Source organism: Delphinus delphis, chromosome 17 (assembly GCF_949987515.2).
Source record: "Delphinus delphis chromosome 17, mDelDel1.2, whole genome shotgun sequence".
Taxonomy (NCBI): Eukaryota; Metazoa; Chordata; class Mammalia; order Artiodactyla; family Delphinidae; genus Delphinus; species Delphinus delphis.
In genome coordinates, this window is record NC_082699.1 from 10,475,846 (window position 1) to 10,493,413 (window position 17,568).

Consider the following 17,568-nt stretch of genomic DNA (forward strand, 5'->3'; position numbering starts at 1 on the left):
CATCTGTTCAGTTATACACATCAGCCATTACAAAAGAGCTTTGCTCACTTGGCTAAATTACAACCTGAGTAATGTAAAACAGACAGAAACACCAAGAACTATTGGCTTCCAACCCCAAATCAAAAGGCGACAAAATTTTGCCATCACAAATGTCTAGCTGAGTTCCAAATGGATTAAATTCATCCATAAAGCTGATGTAGGTAGCATTCTACTTTGATGTACATGTGTCCATATATGCCTGAGCATGTGTTCATAATAAGCCCGTAACCAGATAAATGAAAGAAATACAATTAGGTTACAAACATCAAATAAGCTCTGTAAAAATTATCAAAGTTGAACAAAGAACCCACTGATTTTCGTGGTATGGAACATTTTGAACCATTTTCTTCCCTAAAACTACTCATCACATTCTTTCCCTTAAATCCTTGCCTAAGCACGGGAATCATCAATTCCTCTTGATTCTAGCAAGCAAGTTTAGTCTTTTCAGACATCCGGACTGAAACATGAGGAAGTAGAAAATCTACAGATTGCATTCACTATCACCAAAAAGTACCACATTTGACTATTGCTCATACCATTTGGAAACCAGTCCTCACATGACTACTGGCCTGACACCTCATCCATCAGCAGGGCGCCCAGAGCAGAGCTGGACCGTCTTCCTTGCGCCATCTCCAGAGTGGAGGCCCAGCTGGGAAACAGGCTTATCTTCCAAGAGCGATTAGATCTTTAAGATCAGGCTTTAGCAATCTGACCTAAAGCCATCCTTCCTCGCAACAAAGTCTCCAAGCTCTTCAGAGGAAGAGACGGGGAGGAAGGCAAACGAGGAGAAATCTAGGTCTCCGTGGCCTGCTTAGAAACTTTGTTGTGTCAGAGAAACTTTGGCCACTGGAGGAAAGTACCCTATGGTTGCTCTGGCTTTAGAAAGATCTGTCCAGGGCTTCTCAATCTTCTTTTCACCCCTCTCTCTCCCTCTCTCCCCTCTTCTCTTGTTTCAGAAGGGGCCGCTGGTCAGCGCTGATTAATAAGTGTTTTTTGTTGTGAAGTGTTGAATAATAGAGGATGGCCGGTGACCCAGTAAAGACTAAAGCTTGCTCTGGTTCATTGTGGCAAGCTGAGAAAGGGGCTTTCGGCCCGGGACCCCGAGCACTGACCCGCACACATCCCGCGGATCGCCTATTCATCCTCACAGCCCTGCAGTCGCCCAGGCTCCCATTGTTCGCCAAGCAACAATGGAGATTTCGCAGGGAAAGTAAAGCTCCTTTCAGATCCCTCTGTGATGTTTTGCATTTAGGGAAACACTGACCTCCACGTTTTTCCCCGACATCTTTCCTCACGGCAGTTAGAGCCGTTGCTTTTCAGGGAAACTTGGGTGAGTTTGGCGCTTGTTCGCCAAACACCAGTGTCCGGGGAGGCGAGACGGGGTGGAAAGAGGAGAGCCCCGGAGATTTTTTTTTTTTTTGAAACGCATTTAGAGGACGGAAGCCGCCTCTAGGGAGACAGGCGAGAGGGGGGAGGGGAGAAGAAGACGTTTCCTCGCCGGGGTACCCCGGGCGGCGGGGGCTTCGGGGCTGAGAGGCGGGCGGGCGGGCGGCCGGGCCCGCGGCCCCTCCAGGCCGGCCAGCAAGGCGCGCCGTCGCTGCGCCTTCCCCCCTCTCGCCTTTCTTCCCCGCGCCACGCTCCGCGCCTCCGCTCCCGAGAGCCAGGCGGACCCGCAGGCCCCGGCGACCCTCCCTGCCCGGGCGCGCTCCGGGGCCGACGAGGCCGGGCGAGGGCGCGACGGGACAGGGGGCCGGGGCCGCGTCTCCGTCTCCGAGAGACTTACTTCTGCTCTGCTCTCCTGCACCCGGCCCGGGGCCGCCTTCCTAAGCTTCCCGTCGGCTCGGGGCGGGGGCACGGGGCCAGGCCAGGCCGCGCGGAGACTCGCCGGGCCTGCTTGGGCCGGAGCCCCTGCCGCCTCCGCCTCGCTTGGGCGGCCCTCGAGCGGGCGGCCGGCCGACCGGCCGGACCCCGACCCCGGGACGGGCCGCGCGAACCCGCCGCCCCCGAAGCCACGGCTGCGTCGAGACCGCGGGCCTCGGCTCGTCGCGAATGCTCGCGCACCGCCCGACGCGTGCAGGCGAGGGTCGGGAGGTCAGCGGGTCAGCCGAGAAACGCCGGAGGAGGGTGGGGAGCTGGCGGCTCCCCGTGGCCAAAGGAGTGGAAAGTCCGTTGGGGGGTCGCGCGGGCCCGGGGGAGGCAGAGGGCGCGGGCTCGCGGGACCCGAGCCGAGGGCGGGGAGGGGGCGCCGCGTGGGGCTGCGCGAGGCCGGCCTCCCGGGACAGGTCGGGTCCCCGCCCTCGCGGCCGCCGGGACCTGCCACGCTCGGGTTCCGCGTCCCCGCACGCCCCGGCGCGCGCCTGGGCGCGGGGCGAGGGCGAGGGCGAGGGGCCGCGCAGGCTGCGCGGCCTGGTGGGCGGCGGGAAGCTCGCACTGCGCCTGCCCGTTCGGCCCCGGCCTGCCGCCCTGCGCTCCCCAACCGCTCCTTGACAGCTCCCCGAGCTGGGAGAGGAAGAAGAGGAGGAGGAAGAGCAGAAGAAGGAGGAGGAGGCGGCAGCGGCGGGCGACGAGCTGAGGGCAGCGCGGGGGGAGGAGGGCTCATTGTCCGGTCCCCCCAGTCCAATTGATATGCTAATCCCTTTTCTGATGCCATAACAAAGAACACCTTTGCACTTTTAAAAGACTTTTGTGCCCTGGCTACAGAAGTTTATTATCCACTAATTAGCAACAACTTCTGGCAACGAGTTGGGTTACATTTTCATATGCTCCGAGCCCGGACGACGAGATGCTCAGGGCAGGAGGAGGTTTGCGCTCCTGGCAAACGCGAAAAAAACCCCGGGGCTGGAAAGGAGTCGCCCGCTCAAATTCTGGGCCGAAGGCGGGAGGCGGGGATCGGAAGCTCTGTTCTCCGAAGGGACCGAAACGTGCCCAGAAGAAGGTTTTTTGGGCGGGGGACTGAGCGATCCCTGGGCCCAGGATGTTAGATGACCTTATTTGATCCGGCACTGTGGCCCGCGTCGGGAGAGCGGCGTGGAGGCGGTGGCTGCGGGCTGCTTTGCAGGTGTCCCGGCCCAGCCATCTGTTTGGGGTGAGGGTGAAAGGCCCGGGCGAATGTTCCAGCATTCTCCTCTGATCTCTTTAGCTTTTGTTTTTCTTTGCAGCCTCTACTTAGAATAACCCGCGGGCGAAGGAGCGGCCCATGCGTAGGAAAGTCACCCGCAGCCTGGGTCTCCTCCTAAGGCCTCCCCACCGACAAGGCTGAAATTCCAGGACCCGGAAAGATGAGGCAAAGTTGGCATCGCTAGAGGCGGGGCGGGGCTGGGGGATTTGCCGGATTCGGGGCCCACCGGGATCGTCTGAGGTGGTCACCCCACAGAGCACACCCTTCTGGCTAAGCAGAGGACAGAGCCGCATCTTCCCAGGGGCCGGATGCTGTGCGCACCGCGTGACCCTGCCTCCTTCAAGCTTTGGCAAGAAGTTGCCGATCTTTTAACAGCCCCACATCCCAGGTCAATAAAGTGGAAACGGATAGAATGAGCATCATCCGGTGAAAGATAAAGGGCGGGGGGACGAAGCGCGTTCCTTCTAGTGTCTCCAAAGAGAACGTCGTCTCTCGCCGCTAACAAAACCCCCGTACAGCGAGGCCTTCGGTCTGGGCTCAACCGAAGAGATGTTCTATCTTAGGTAATCTGAGCCCCCAAACCCAGCATTTTTAGTATGTATATTCCGTCTTCTAGAAATCATCTTGCATTTTTGGTTTTCACTTTTTGCAAGAGACCCCGTTGGGGGGGTATTGTTGAATTTTTCCCAAGCAGATGTCAGCCGGGTGCTGGAGGCCTTTGCGTCCTCCTGCGACAGCAGAGGCCGCAGAGTCCGGTTTGATAAATGTTCAGGGTGAAACATGGCCTTACTCAAAACCCCAGGGTGATTTAAGGTATAAGGGTGAATATTCAGAGGCGGGAGGTGACAAGTTATAGTGTTCCATCCCCTTTCGATGGAACGGCGCGCGCTGTTATCTGCAGCCCGAACCTCTCTGGTATCCGAGGGCAATGTTTCCGAACAAGCGCTGTTAGAACCAGAAAATGGGGGGCCAGGAGGCGGGGGCTGACGACTTAAGGGAATATTGCTGAAGAAAATACAAAGAAGATAACCAAGATATTAGTGATATTGGATCTCATGATCTCCCAGACAGGGATCTCAGGAGCAAGAAAATATGCCCAGATGTCCCCTGAGCAGTGGCCGTGGGTGGGGTGAGGGAGGAGGTGGGTGGTGAGTGTGGGGTAAGAGGAGGGCTCTCTGTTGTCACCCTCGGCCCCCTTCATTGAGGATGAACAATAGCCGGGCCTGGGGTTTTTTCTGAAAGAGAAACTGCAGGAAGGCAGAGTTGCTTTTTGTGCCCCAGCCCTTTAGAGGAGGGGGAGCCATACACATGACCCCCCCCCCCCGACCACTGGGCGGTGTCCGCAAGATCTGGACCCCTCAGAGACTCTCTGAGGGCTTTTTAAAAAGAAAGAAAGGAGAGAGAGAGAGGAAAGAAAGAGGCGCCGGCCCTGTCGCCTGGTAAGGCCCACTCAGCCTCCGGAAGAAACCCGAGCAAAACGGAGAGACCCTCAGAAGTCTCCAGGCCGGGTGGAGGGGAGAGTGAAAATCACACACACTCGCATGGTGTCAGCCTCCCCCCTCCCCCTCCCCTCCCCCTCCCTCCCACCGCATCCCCATGTCTGATCACAGTTGATTCTGCTTACGTGTGTATTTCAGATTAAGGATGTATTTATTTATTTATTTAATCCTTCGGCTCTTCCCACACCACAAAAAGACTTAATTCCTTTCCAAGGCAAAGGGTTGATTTTTAAAAGGCTCCATTTTAAATCAATGGGGGAAATCAGACGACTGTGACCTTGACGTGTGAAATGGGGGAGGGGCGGGTAGATTTGGGCCCAAACCCTTGGCCTCTCCATTTCTGGGGCGTCCTAGGCCCTTTCTAAGGGCACCAACGAGAAGGGGGGGGGGTATATTTTCAAAGGTTACCATTAACAGTTTATTCGCTAAAGTTGGGAACTTGGTATTTTCATATTACGTGAAATACATGATTTAATTATATTCCAAAAACAAATTAAGGACAGGCCTTCTACACAAATTGGAGGCAGCTAAATGCTCTTTTGTGCCTGCAGCCCTCGGGTTGTTAAAGAGGCTGCTGATGCATGAGAAGTAAGTGAGTGATTTAACTCATTGGGATGCAGGAAGCGACCTGCCCTCTTTTGAAAAAAAGAGAGAGAGAGAGGGAGAGAGAGAGAGAGGGAGACAGAGACTGAGACTTCGAGCTGGAGAAGAGAGAGGGAGGGGAGAGGAGGGAAAAGGAGAGAGAGAGAGAAGAGAGGGAGAGAGAGAGCGAGAGGGAGAGAAGGGGACGCAGAGGGAGGGAGGCAGGGAGACCAAACCCCCGCTTTCCTGCATTGAAAGCTTCTGAATTTCAAGCAGAAAGTAGAAGCAGCCCCACACAGCAATGAGCGTCTTTCCTTGGGCTGCATGTGCAGAGCGTAGACAATGAAAATCTCCATCCCCCTCCCCCATCCCCGCTAGGCTACAAGATTTTTGTTTTCGTTCCTTCTCAACGATGGAAGATGTGGAAAATCAAGTACCTAGAGATGTGTATATATTTTGAAAACAAACAAACAAACCAAACAGGCTGAGACGCGGATTACCCAAACGCGCGCCGGCTGTAAGTACGATCTTTTCCTGCGGTAGCCCGGCTCTGCGTCGCCGGCGGGATGGAGAGTGTTCGCTTTGTGAGTCGGGGGCGCCGGGTGTGTTTTGGTGATTTTATTCCCAGGGCTGTCCTCGAAGCTTGCACTTTCCGCACGTGAGCGGGATAAGTGTTCCGCCCGTGGTGGGCGTGCAGAGCAGGGCACTGGCTGTCTTGGATGCGGCGACTTGGAGCGGCGGGAGGGGGACGGCGGGAGGCGCCGAGCCGAGGGGTTCCCGCGTAGCGAGCATCCTCGAGAGCCTCGCGCCCGGCTCCGGGCTGCAAGGTTGGTTCCTGGCAATGGATGGAAATCAGGTCACCGAGATCCTTAAGCTCCCGGACTACCAGACGTGCCGGGGGGACGGGATGGAATTGGAAGGAGAGATCCGAGGAAGAGGAGGAAGGGAATGCCAGCACCGCCGGCCTGGAATGGAGTCTGGGGCCGCCGCTGGCCCGGGCCCTCGGTTTGCGGGACTGAGTCTTGCCGGGGTTAGCTGGCTAGCTAACATCGCGCCTTCGTAGGTAGATGGGTCTTCTCTCTACACCTCAAATAAAGGATCCTCTGGTGACAGGGGCTGAGTGAGGGTGGGAAAGTGTGTCTCAGAGCGCCCAGGCGGGAGAATTTGTGGTTCTGGGGGAGGTATTTTTTTGGCCTCTTGGAAATGTGCAAGAATTCCGCGGGCTCACGCTTTCTTTGTGTGCCGGGCAGCGCCAGGCGCTTTGTGCTTCACAAGGAGAAAATGGCGAGTCCTATTGTGTTTAGGCCATTTTCTTCCGGTACGAGGATTTTCCCAAGTGCTAAAGACTTCTTCGGAAAGTAGCCTTCTCTTGCCCGGAAAAGTGTGAATCGCTGTAGTTCGGCCCCGTGGCCTGGGGTGGGTACCGACCTCAGATTGGGCAGGAGCCTGTTTTCTTACCGTTGGGATACTTGTATCGAAACAAAAATATGACCAGTTTGTGCAGGTCGATGCCCTTCAAAGATCCGCAGTGGCTCTCAGGGATTCGGAAAATAAGTGTCTGTTTATGTGTGTTTATATACATATATATAAATAACATACTTTTCCTGATAATCTGAAGGGAAAGATAAAGGACAAAAGACACTTAAGTGTTTGTAGGAAGGAGGAAAGTTTTTTCTTTATTGTTTCACCCCCTCAAGGAACCCCCAGGAGAGGTTAAATGTTACTCTGCCAGGTCAATCTTTTGTTTTTTAAACCGAAGGTGAAACGTTATTTTGGACAGAAGGCATTATTACGCAGCCTTAACTACTAGAGCATATGCCTCCTTTGCTTCACAAGAAAAAAACTGTAGGGTGTTAAAGAAGGGATTTAGTGTAATACTCTTAGTGCTTCTGGATGTGCATATGTGTGTGATTACATCTATATCTATCTATAGAGAGAAGTGAGAAGGTTGTTGTTTGGCCTTTTCTCTTAATTTGTCATTTTTGTAAAATTTTCTGCACTTGTTAAACCATGTGTAAAAGTGGACAAGGATGCCTTACATTTTTGAAAGCACAAACAAAACAAAATGCAGGTTGAAAAATACTATTTCCTATTTACTACAATTCTTCGGACCCCCTAAAGGTTGTGGCGATTTTATCAGCTCAAGATGCAAACTTTCCCCACCTGCTTCCTGTACTCTAAATTTGGTGGCAAATATAGAAAAATGAAAACAACTGGAATGGAAGAGAGAACTTAAAGCCTATAGATGTTCCCCTCTTGACATTATCTTAAAATGTTACAGCATCAAATTGGTGCAGAAGCACTGTGATTTACATTTTTCAAAATGCACCACGAGCACCTCCCTTCATGTGAATCAAGACCATGGACAGCGAACTAATATGAAATCACTGAGCATAAAAGAACTCTTGTAAAATTTTGTGGAAGCAGAATGGAGGTTTACATTCAAAACATGTTGGGAGACAAAAACAATCTTTATGATTTTTAGAAGGAATTAGGTTCCTTTAAATTGTGGCATTTCAAACTTATTCTACCAAGTTTCAAAGAAACAATGACTTATATACCCTGCTCAAATAGTGTATGTTATTTATCCAATTAAGACAAGAGGAGATCTACCTTTTGTTACTGGTAAATAACAAGTTTAAATCTGTCCTTTTGAGACGTGGGCTGTTTCTTACAAGGCCTTGAAGCAGAGTGAGGATACAGAAATTTTACTCTTTTAGGCTGGCATTAGCTGAATGACACTGGAATAAATTAAATTGATTTTTATCAGCGACTGAATTTCTAAATGCATAGAATTGGAAAAATTAAATGCCACTTTGATAGACAGGAATGATATGAATGGAGATATAATGCAGCTACTCTTACTCCTGTTTAGGCACTGTAATATATAATCGTCAATGCAGTGTTGTCAGCAAACCTTTTTCTAAGAAAATCGCAGATTTTTTCCATGTATATTCATTTGGTTTGGGGCACAGGGTTGGTTCAGTGTGGCTCTGTGTTGGAGATCAATTTATTTTGTTTCCTACATGGTATGAATTGCCTTTATTCCTTTCCAGAATTGAACTTCATTTAAAGCCATTTCATTTGTGGATTACATAACACATTCAAAATTGCTCATTTAAATTTCCAGTTCCATGTGTCTTTTGGCTTATTTCATAACCTGGCTTCAGTGTGACTTGTAGAGGCCTGGGAAATCATATAAAGCAAAAATAATACGCAGGTGTGAAAAAATAAAATAGTTTATATTTATTTAAATTTTAAAACGACATCAAATTCAAGAGTTTAGGGTTTACAGATTAATTAATTTTTGATCTTTACTCTTCGGATTTGACTATAGAATGAAGCTGCAGTTACCTGACTGTGTAGATTCTTAAAATTAGGTGCTAGACATACTTTGGACACACACACACACACACTTTTTTTTTTTTGACAATGTCTTCAAAGTACTTGCAAAGAAAATGCAATGATCAGGACCATGGTGAGGTCCCCTTGGCACACCGAGTGGTGGCCCAGGGCTCTGCTCGGGACGCGGACCTCTGTTGGAAGAGGGTCATTGTTTAGAAAGGCACATTAGTCCCAAATGGCATTCGTGATAAGATTAAACATAAACCTAAACCTTGGCCTGGAGAAAGGTTGGCAGCGGGGTGAGAAGAGGAGATGCAGATAAGCCCTGCTTCTGCTGCGTGCGCACGTAATTAAGAAGCCGCCCCTCATCTGGAGCGTGGACTCTGTCCGGCCTAAGGTGCTTATTTTGCTGCTACTTGGCCATCTATGTGCGAGGGAACAAGAGCCCAAAAGCTTAGAATTAGGGATGTAGACGAGAAGTCCAGAAAGTGTGGGCTCTTGTCTCCATTTAAGGGAGAGGCAACCGAGAATGGTGACTTTGACCTGCCCTGAGCGAGCCTGAGCGCTGAAGGTAGGGCTGTGAGAAAAGGGCTGGAGAGACTGGGGGCGCGACGTCTTAGGGGGCTGTCTTTGGGCCACTGTGTCGGTGCCAGTGGGGTGTAGAGGCAAGGGCAGGGTGCTCGCCCTCTGCTGTACCCAGGCGCAGCTCTTGGGGGCTGAGCGCCTTCTGCGGCTCTTTGGTTTCAAGGACACAGCGAGCTGCTCAGGACTTTGGGAGCCAACATCTGTCTGACTGGTGACGTCAGCAGCCCGTGTAATCCTCTTGCGCTGAAGGCAGATGCCTTATTTGTTTGGCTGGAGCGAGCCATTAATCCCTAATTCTGGATCAGCAAGCGAGGGGGAAAGACCGGACCGCTCCGATCCACCCCCTCCCTACGCCCACCTCCCACCCTAAAGCACCTTATACCACGGAAGCCTCTCAGCCTCCCCTTTCCTCCGAGAACGCGCTCAGCAGCGACTGAAAACGCTTTGGTCCTCTGCAGGTTTGAGCAGGGCTAGCAAGTCTTTCTGCTTCGGATTTCCAGGGCTATGTGTATATGTAATTCTTTCTCGCATCGATCGTTTCGATTTTCTTGCTGGGACTCGCCGGTCTCGCAGTTCGCAGGGTACTAAGCCATGAAGGGGTGGGGATTGGAGAGTGGGGATCCAGAGTGTGGTCTGAAGGGAAGGGGTGAAGCGGGGGTAAAGGGGGTACAGGATGCGGGGACGGCTGGACTGCACCGGAGGACCCTCTGCGGACGCGTTTTGACCGTTGCAGCTGCCGAAATCCCTTCTCGGGCCGCGGCCGTGCCGCAGCGTCTGGCCCCCCGTCTCGCGGCTTCCGCGGCCGGGACCTGCGCGCACCTCCACCGCGCCGCCCCCCAGGCTGCGCGCCTCGGGCTTCGCGCGCCGCCGGCCCCTCCGCGCCCAGCCTGAAGCCTGGGGACGGAGGTCGCGGCCCGCCGTCTGGGCTCCCGTCCTGCCGTCGCCTGATCTCCCTCGCCCGCTCCCTCCCGCCTCCGGTCCCTTCTCCCCAGCCTCCCCCTCCTCCCTGCAGCCCCCCTCTCTAATCCTGCGCTGTGATTCTGTTTTTCAGGGGCGCGTGCTGGGGTCTCCGCGCTGGACAGGCTCCCGGCGGCCTCTGCAGCCACAGCCGAGCTCGACGCCGCCCCGGGGCCGCGGCGGCGGATCATCCTCCCTTCCTCGGACACCGGGGCCGGAGTGGGCCTTTCCCTCCCGCGGACCGCGCCGTAGGGGACGCCGAGAAAAGAGCCGCTGCGCCCGCCGCCTCCTGCCCGCTGTGCACAGGGCTCCGCCCGTAGAGGTCAACTCCCCTCACCCCTTCCTCTCTCCTGCTCGCCCTCCCTCCGCCCGGCCCAGGCTCCGCCAGCCTCCCGACTCGGGCAGCACTCTGAGGAGTGCGCTTCCGCTGCGCTGCTCTGAACCGTAACCCCCAGCCGGGCCCAGACCCGAGGCCCGCGCTCCCCGGCGGCGGGGAAGCCTTAGCGAGCAGCCTTTTCTCTGCAGCAGAGCTGTAGCCTGACCAGATGGGCCGCCCAGCTCTCTCGGGACTAGGCAGGTGCGGTTGAGTTAATTTTTCCGCATTACAAAGAAAGATGACCCAGCCGGCCCTTGGACTCTCATCTCTTCCCCAAATCTCCCAACCAAAACCGTGGTAACGTTATCAGAGGACACAGAGACTAGGCATGTCTGCGTGTCTATCTTACATACACACACGTGCGATGATTGTCTTTTTAATGTGCTAGATCTCATCCCCGACAGCAGGAGAGGATTGGCAAAGCTTTCTGCAGCAGAACATGCAATGGCGCGGTCCTTACCAGTGACTTAGAAGAGATGCAGGGCGAACCAACTCAGTTAATTGCCTTCAGTAAAATAACATGATTACGAAGTTAGTTCTGTACCAGAGGGGTAATTAACTTCGATCCACGCCGTCATTTGAAAACTAGGTTTATTTCTAGGTGTGCTGTAAATGGCATGCAGATATATGCATATGTATACGCAGACACATGCATCGTCTACACGTCCACGGAACAGACTAATTAGCAGCGGCTCTGGCAGCTGTGGCAGGAGGTGAGCTGAGACAGGAGCCGAGTTTGAGTTACGACTCTGAGGGAGTCACAGGGACTCGAGCTCCGGGCAGGGGAAAGGGCAGGAGGAGAAGTGATATTCGCAGTGTCTCAGTTACTTTCCGGATCAAGATCAGACTCTGCCCTCCGTGTTCACAGCGGACCTTGATTTAATGTCATACAATTAAGGCACGCGGTGAATGCCAAGAGCGGAGCCTACGGCTGCACCTGAAGGACACCAGAGCGTCTTAGGATAAGAAAGCGGAAAAGGCACTTGCAAGGGGACGCTGAGGGGTGGTAGAACGAACCCATCCTTTGCCACAAACTGATTCCAGAACCAGCCTAGTGTTCCGAAAGCAAAAGGGTCATGGTTTTCACTAAGAGCCTCGGAAATCCGCAGGCAAATCCCCAGGGGGATTTTAAGGGCGCTTCAGTGACAGCTGTCAGGAGAGCAGTAGCTCCCGTCTGTGCAAATATTCTACAGAGCTGAGGCGTTTAGAAAGCAGTGGTTCTTTCGAGAGCAGGTAGTGTGATTGTTTGCAATCCTGGGCCAAGATGCGGAAACAAAACAGAAGTGAGAGGATGCTAACATTAAATGCCGCCCTCTCCACCTTGCACACGAAACCTCCAATAGCTCAGCTCCTTCGAGAAGCTCCGAACACCCGTCCCCGGCCCCCACCTGTCCCCTTTCTCTTCCCATTCTCGAGTTGGCCTTGCCTGGCTTAAAACAAAACCAAACGACAAAAAACCAAGACGATTTCCTTGTTTCAGTGTAGCTGCAATGGTCAAATCAGTCAAAAGAGTAGGACAGGGGGGAAAGGCCAGGCCACAAACTTTAGAAGGACTGGGCAGATTAATTTATTTGGAAGCCAAAGAGCTGGACTTTGTTAAGGTGATAATAGTTCCGCACCACGGCCTTGGAGCCAAAGACAAACTCAGCTGAGAAAGCGAGGCTTGATAGATGTCTTTGTTCTGCCTTGGCCTGTAGGGGGTGGGAACAAAGGAGAGGGGCTGAGGCAGGACTCGGAGAAGCAGCCGCACCCTCGGCTCCCGGCGCTGTCCGCGGTGCTGACCGCGTCCCTCTTCTCTATGCAATTTTACCAAAAAGCGATAGGACCCTCCTGCCACCACCCCAAAGAATAACTGGATATTAGGTAGCTTGCGAAAGAAAATGTAAAAGCAGGGAGATGCCGTAAACCGTGAAACCTAATAGTTTACCGAAATAGACCGCTCTCGCTCTCCCCACCCTTGGCTTTTACTCTTCTGTCTTCACTTATACAGATGCGCTTAATCTATGTACATTGGGAAACAATTTCCACTAGATCCCTAATTTCCATTTAGTTAGGCTGAAAACCGAATCTAGGACCTGAAAGAAGGAGAATGAGGAAAATGAAGGCTTATTTTCTTCTTCTTCTTAAGTCTTTTTCCTTAACATACAAAACGTAAGGTCTTCAGCTCCGCACCTTAACGGTGCTGGTGTGCTCGCCAAAGGGATTAGCGACGGACTCAAGCGTGGGCCTCGAGACTGACCAGGAAGGCATGGGATGGGGACTGACTAGGTGAGACCAAGCAGGAGCCCACCCAGTCTGCCGCCTCTGGCCAGGCTCGAAGCAGGGCGGCCTTCCTAAGCGGGTCCAGAGAGCCGAGCCCCGCAGACCGCTTTGGTGCGCCGAACATGCTGCGCGCTTTCCGGCCTGGGGGAGGCACTGCAGAGCCAGGAGGCCTGAAATCCGCACTGCGGAAAGAAAGCGCACAGCATCCTCCTCCTCCTAGATCCGGCAGATGGAAAAAGGCAGGGTGTTTACTGAATCCCAGGAAAAGAAGATTCGCTTTAGAGCCGAGGGTCGTCGGGGTCAGTATTAATACATTCAATAAATCTTTTAATCCCTCAGCATATTTCATCGTCCTAGCCTACATATTGACAGCACTAAATGTAAATAATAAAAATTTAAGTGCTCTAACTAAATAATGGATCAAAGAGGCTAGAGAGAGAGAGAGGAAGAAACGGAAAATTAACCAATTTGTAGCCAGCCTGGGCTCTCAAAAAAAAAAAATTGTTGCGCGTTTCCTTGCATTTGCTTATAAATTCACAAACGTAAACGATGTTAAAATTAGGACTAGATAAAAAAAATCCAGACCAGGCAATGGAGGCAGCAACACCGATTTCGATCCAGATACAGAAATGGACTGTAAATGGGTCATGATTTCATCAGAGTCGTTCTTTTACACCGGAATGGTGTAGATGTATGAAATGATTCAGAAAACATCGCGGCAGAGCGCAGTATACTCAGTGGGAGGTGTCCTCGCCCCCTCCCTCAGGGTAGATTTTATTTGCCCTCTGATTTTAGAACTCCGAGAGTTTGGTCTTTCATATCCATTGATGACTTAGGTTTATATTTTATTTTATACAATTTGGGAAGGAGTAGGTTAAAATACATTAGGGGAAAAAAGGGCTACTCGAATGGTAAAAGGAAAGGGTTGGGGAATATTCCTTTTGTGCCAGTTAAGATCAGTCAATGGACACTGAAGTGGGTTTAAAGCATTACACGTTATCGTGGAAGCCTTGATTTCCTTCCAGTATTCATGCAACTGAGCTGATCTCCTGCGTCCGCATTCCCTCGGATATTTCACTGAACAACAAGGGTCCAAGGCTGCAAAATGTTTCTGCCTGAGTTGTGTTATAATTCATATTACATAACTGGGACACACAATCTCCCTCACCCTAATCCTTTCTTTTAAGGACGGTCTAAACTCGTCTGCAGGAAGCTTAATCTGTTTAAAAATTACTTTCTAAATAGAAGTGAAGTACGTGATATGAAAGAGAGAAGGTAAAATACCACTTAGATAAGGGAACACACAATTTAGTAATCTGGTTGCCGTGATTAAATCTAGAGTGGTTATCGATCCGTAATATTTCTAGATTTTTAAAGACTATTTATTTTCTAGTTCTCTTAAAAATAAACATCCGCTTTAATGTCCATTGCCAATTTCCCTGCTCTGAAATTCTATGCTCAGCATTTTGCACTAAAACAATCCCTGCTTCGCAATTGGAGAATTTCGGCGCGTCGTGTGGTGGGGCCCTTTGACAATCGCAACTTTCATTCAGTGGTCTCAAATTACAGCTTCTCGGAATAATTTAGGAACAGCTTGACCCTTTGAGATACTCAACGACAACCCTCCAGGGAAATAGTGTGTTTCCGTCCTGGGAACAAGATGCTAGCGCAGTGCGCCAGAAGGTATCCGTTGTCAACAGTGCCAGAGCGCCCTCTGCTGCCCGAAAGAGGCAGGACATCAGTTACAAAAGCCAGATGGCACTGAGTCGCAACAAGCGGTGAAAATATTAAGCTCTTAGCAACATTTAATCTGTGAAATTTAAAAGCTCTCATCATATTGTACTTTTGAAGGGGCCACCTGATTTTGATTTTGAGAACTCCCTGGATAATTTCCTTCATTCTGGAGGGTAGTAAAAAGTCAATGTTTTGAAGTTTTCTGTCTGTTAATGTATTTCTGCAGTTATATTTCCACATCCTTTCTTTCTCAAATTTTATATGGAAATATAAAATTGCAAATCGAATTAGAAACCTTTGTGGTGAATAAGTGATTAAAGAAGACTTTTCCTGGTTTCTCCAATAACTAAGATCTAATAAAGGAAAAAATAATTAAAGATATCAAGCACAGGCTGTTTAATTTTTTTAAGATAAACTTAAAAATTAAGGACTGAGATACATAATTGTTTTCCTGTTTTGAAAATTAAGCCAGATTTTTCTCAGGCTTTTACTTTCAGAATAAGAGAGTTATGTTTGACGAAGAGGTTGAAACTTTTCCTTTGCACTAATATGTACACTCTTTCTACCCTTGAAATCTTTGTAATGAATTTACAAGAATACTTAGCTGGCAGAGACTTATTCATAAAAGAACCCATTCTGAGCAGAAATCATCAGATATGGTCCCAGCATAGGTAATTCATCAGTGTTACTTGCATTAAAAATTAGTTTTTCAGTATGGAAAATCTCTTCTCAAATTAAATGGAGATTTTTTTTAAGTTAAAAATTCTTTAAAGTTTTTATGTAATATAGGTGTATATTGACTAAAATAAATGTACAGCTGTATTAATTCAATATTGTGAATTTTGAAATTATAGCACACACACACATTTTTGCCATAAAGACTATTGTTGAATCTATCGACACTAATGTAATAAAATGTTTCTATTAATTATGTAGTTATTAAATAAATATTGTAAAAATAAAGTTCTGTTTATTTTATGGTATCAGAATGAAATAGCTATCTAATATCACTTATTTAATTCTAATTTTTAAATGAAAATCCTTACAAGAATGTTAAACTATAAGGTTGCTGAGAACATTAGGCTAAATGTTTAAAATTATATGATTACATAATTAACTACAACAGAAAAAAAGTCTTGATTAAATGTTAAACTAAGTTAAATATTTGTCCAAATATGTAAAATTTCACATTACTGTGGGTACATTTGTCTTCTGAAAGCTACTTCTGCAAAGAATGCATACGGCATTATAATTGAGGTATAAAAATTGTTAGAATTTTTGTTTCCTTTCTAAGCATTCTTTTTAAAAATTAAAATACTAATTGTCTTTTTGCTTAATTTACATTTCTTTCTAAATAAATTCATATTTTACCCAGGAGAGAATAAACACAGTGACATAATTTTTCTATATTCCTGATAGTTTTTGTAAGTTTAAAACCAACTTCTAGAAGTAAATAAATGCATGATACATAACAAAACTTTTTTTTCTTTTAAAAATCATTTCCTCTATTCTTTAAAAGAAAAATGGAAGAGAATTAACTAAAAGAGCTTGTCCAATGTCCAAGAGATGCTACCCAAGATGAAGGGCATGCACCAATATTTGTCATTCAGATTTGTATATAATTTGGATTTTAACCTCTTTATTGTATATTTGTACAAGGGTAACATATTGTAACTGAAACACTCCTCCTAACTTCCTCTGGCTATTTAGAATCCATGGAAACATTCACTTCTAAAGGAGTAATATGCATCTAAACAATAATTTTATAGAATGCACTAATACAATAAAAGCAACTAATTACTGATACTTACAAGGATTAAACACATCAATAATTGTACTCTCCTTTACGCCCACTCTTAGTGAAATTAATATAGAATTTAATACTTGTTGACCACAAAATAAAAGCCCTAATCCGAGACTTCAAATTAGAAAGAATAGGCTTTAACACACTCAGTATTTTTTATCCAGTATTCAGAGTCAGCTGTCACTGCAATTTCCATCAGCCACCATTAAGTAACTGGTACAATCTAGTAGAAATATGACTGAATAGGAATTGAAAATATAGTGCTTTAAGATAGAATAAAATTGGAATGTCAAGAAATTGCAATTGATTATCCTTTAGAAGATCTGGAGTTACCAAGTGCAGGGAAAATATTTACACTGAAGAACAAATACCCAGGAAAGTAAAAAAAAAATCAATTATTGGAAGCAGAAGATACTACCAAGGCAAAATGGGGTGAAATGGAAAGAAATTAAGTCTTTGAGATGCATATGAAGCAAGAACTAAGAAGATAGTTGACTTCAATTCTGTTTTTAGTGTTTCAGTAGAAGATATTTATGTAGAAAATTCTTAAGGAATTACCAGATGTTATCTCAAAGAGTGTTTCTTCATTGGAATGTGTTACAATTTTGCTCTTGTTGTGTTAAAGAAAGACAGAGAAAAGACTGGGAATGAAATTAACAAAATATTTCTTCATTATTCAACTCATATCCCATGGACTGAAAGGTAGGATTGTGTTTTTCCTTTCCTAGTTGTAGGTCAAACTTTTAAAATTATAATAATAGAACTATTATAATATAGCATATGTTGGGCAAACTATCTTCCTTTTGTCAATTTGTTTAAATACAAAACGGTGATAGGTGAAGAAGAAACCTGGCTTAGCAATTTGTTCCCTGCTGATTTCAGTGTTCTAAGCAGTAGTCACAATATATTTAGACAGACAGGATACTTAATTGGGGCCTTTGCAGGAGTTCCCAGTGGGTGATGTTAGCGTGAGAAGTGAGTCCCAGGCTGATATGCTAAATGCTAAAAACCTTGGCCAAGGTCAATTCAAAGGTTATGAAGTTTGGGCTGCTATGAAAACGTCAAGTGGAGAAAGACGTTCTTTTGCCCAGAGCTGTGTAGCATCAATTTTCCAGATCAGAGGGACTTGCCCCTTCTCTGATGTCTTGGCCTGACTTGACTCTCTCAGTTCCCAGAACTAGGCTACAGTAGTTGTTCATTTTAATTGTTCTGACAAGATCAGGTAATCAAAGAGATCGGCGACAAGCACTCCATGAATACATTCTTT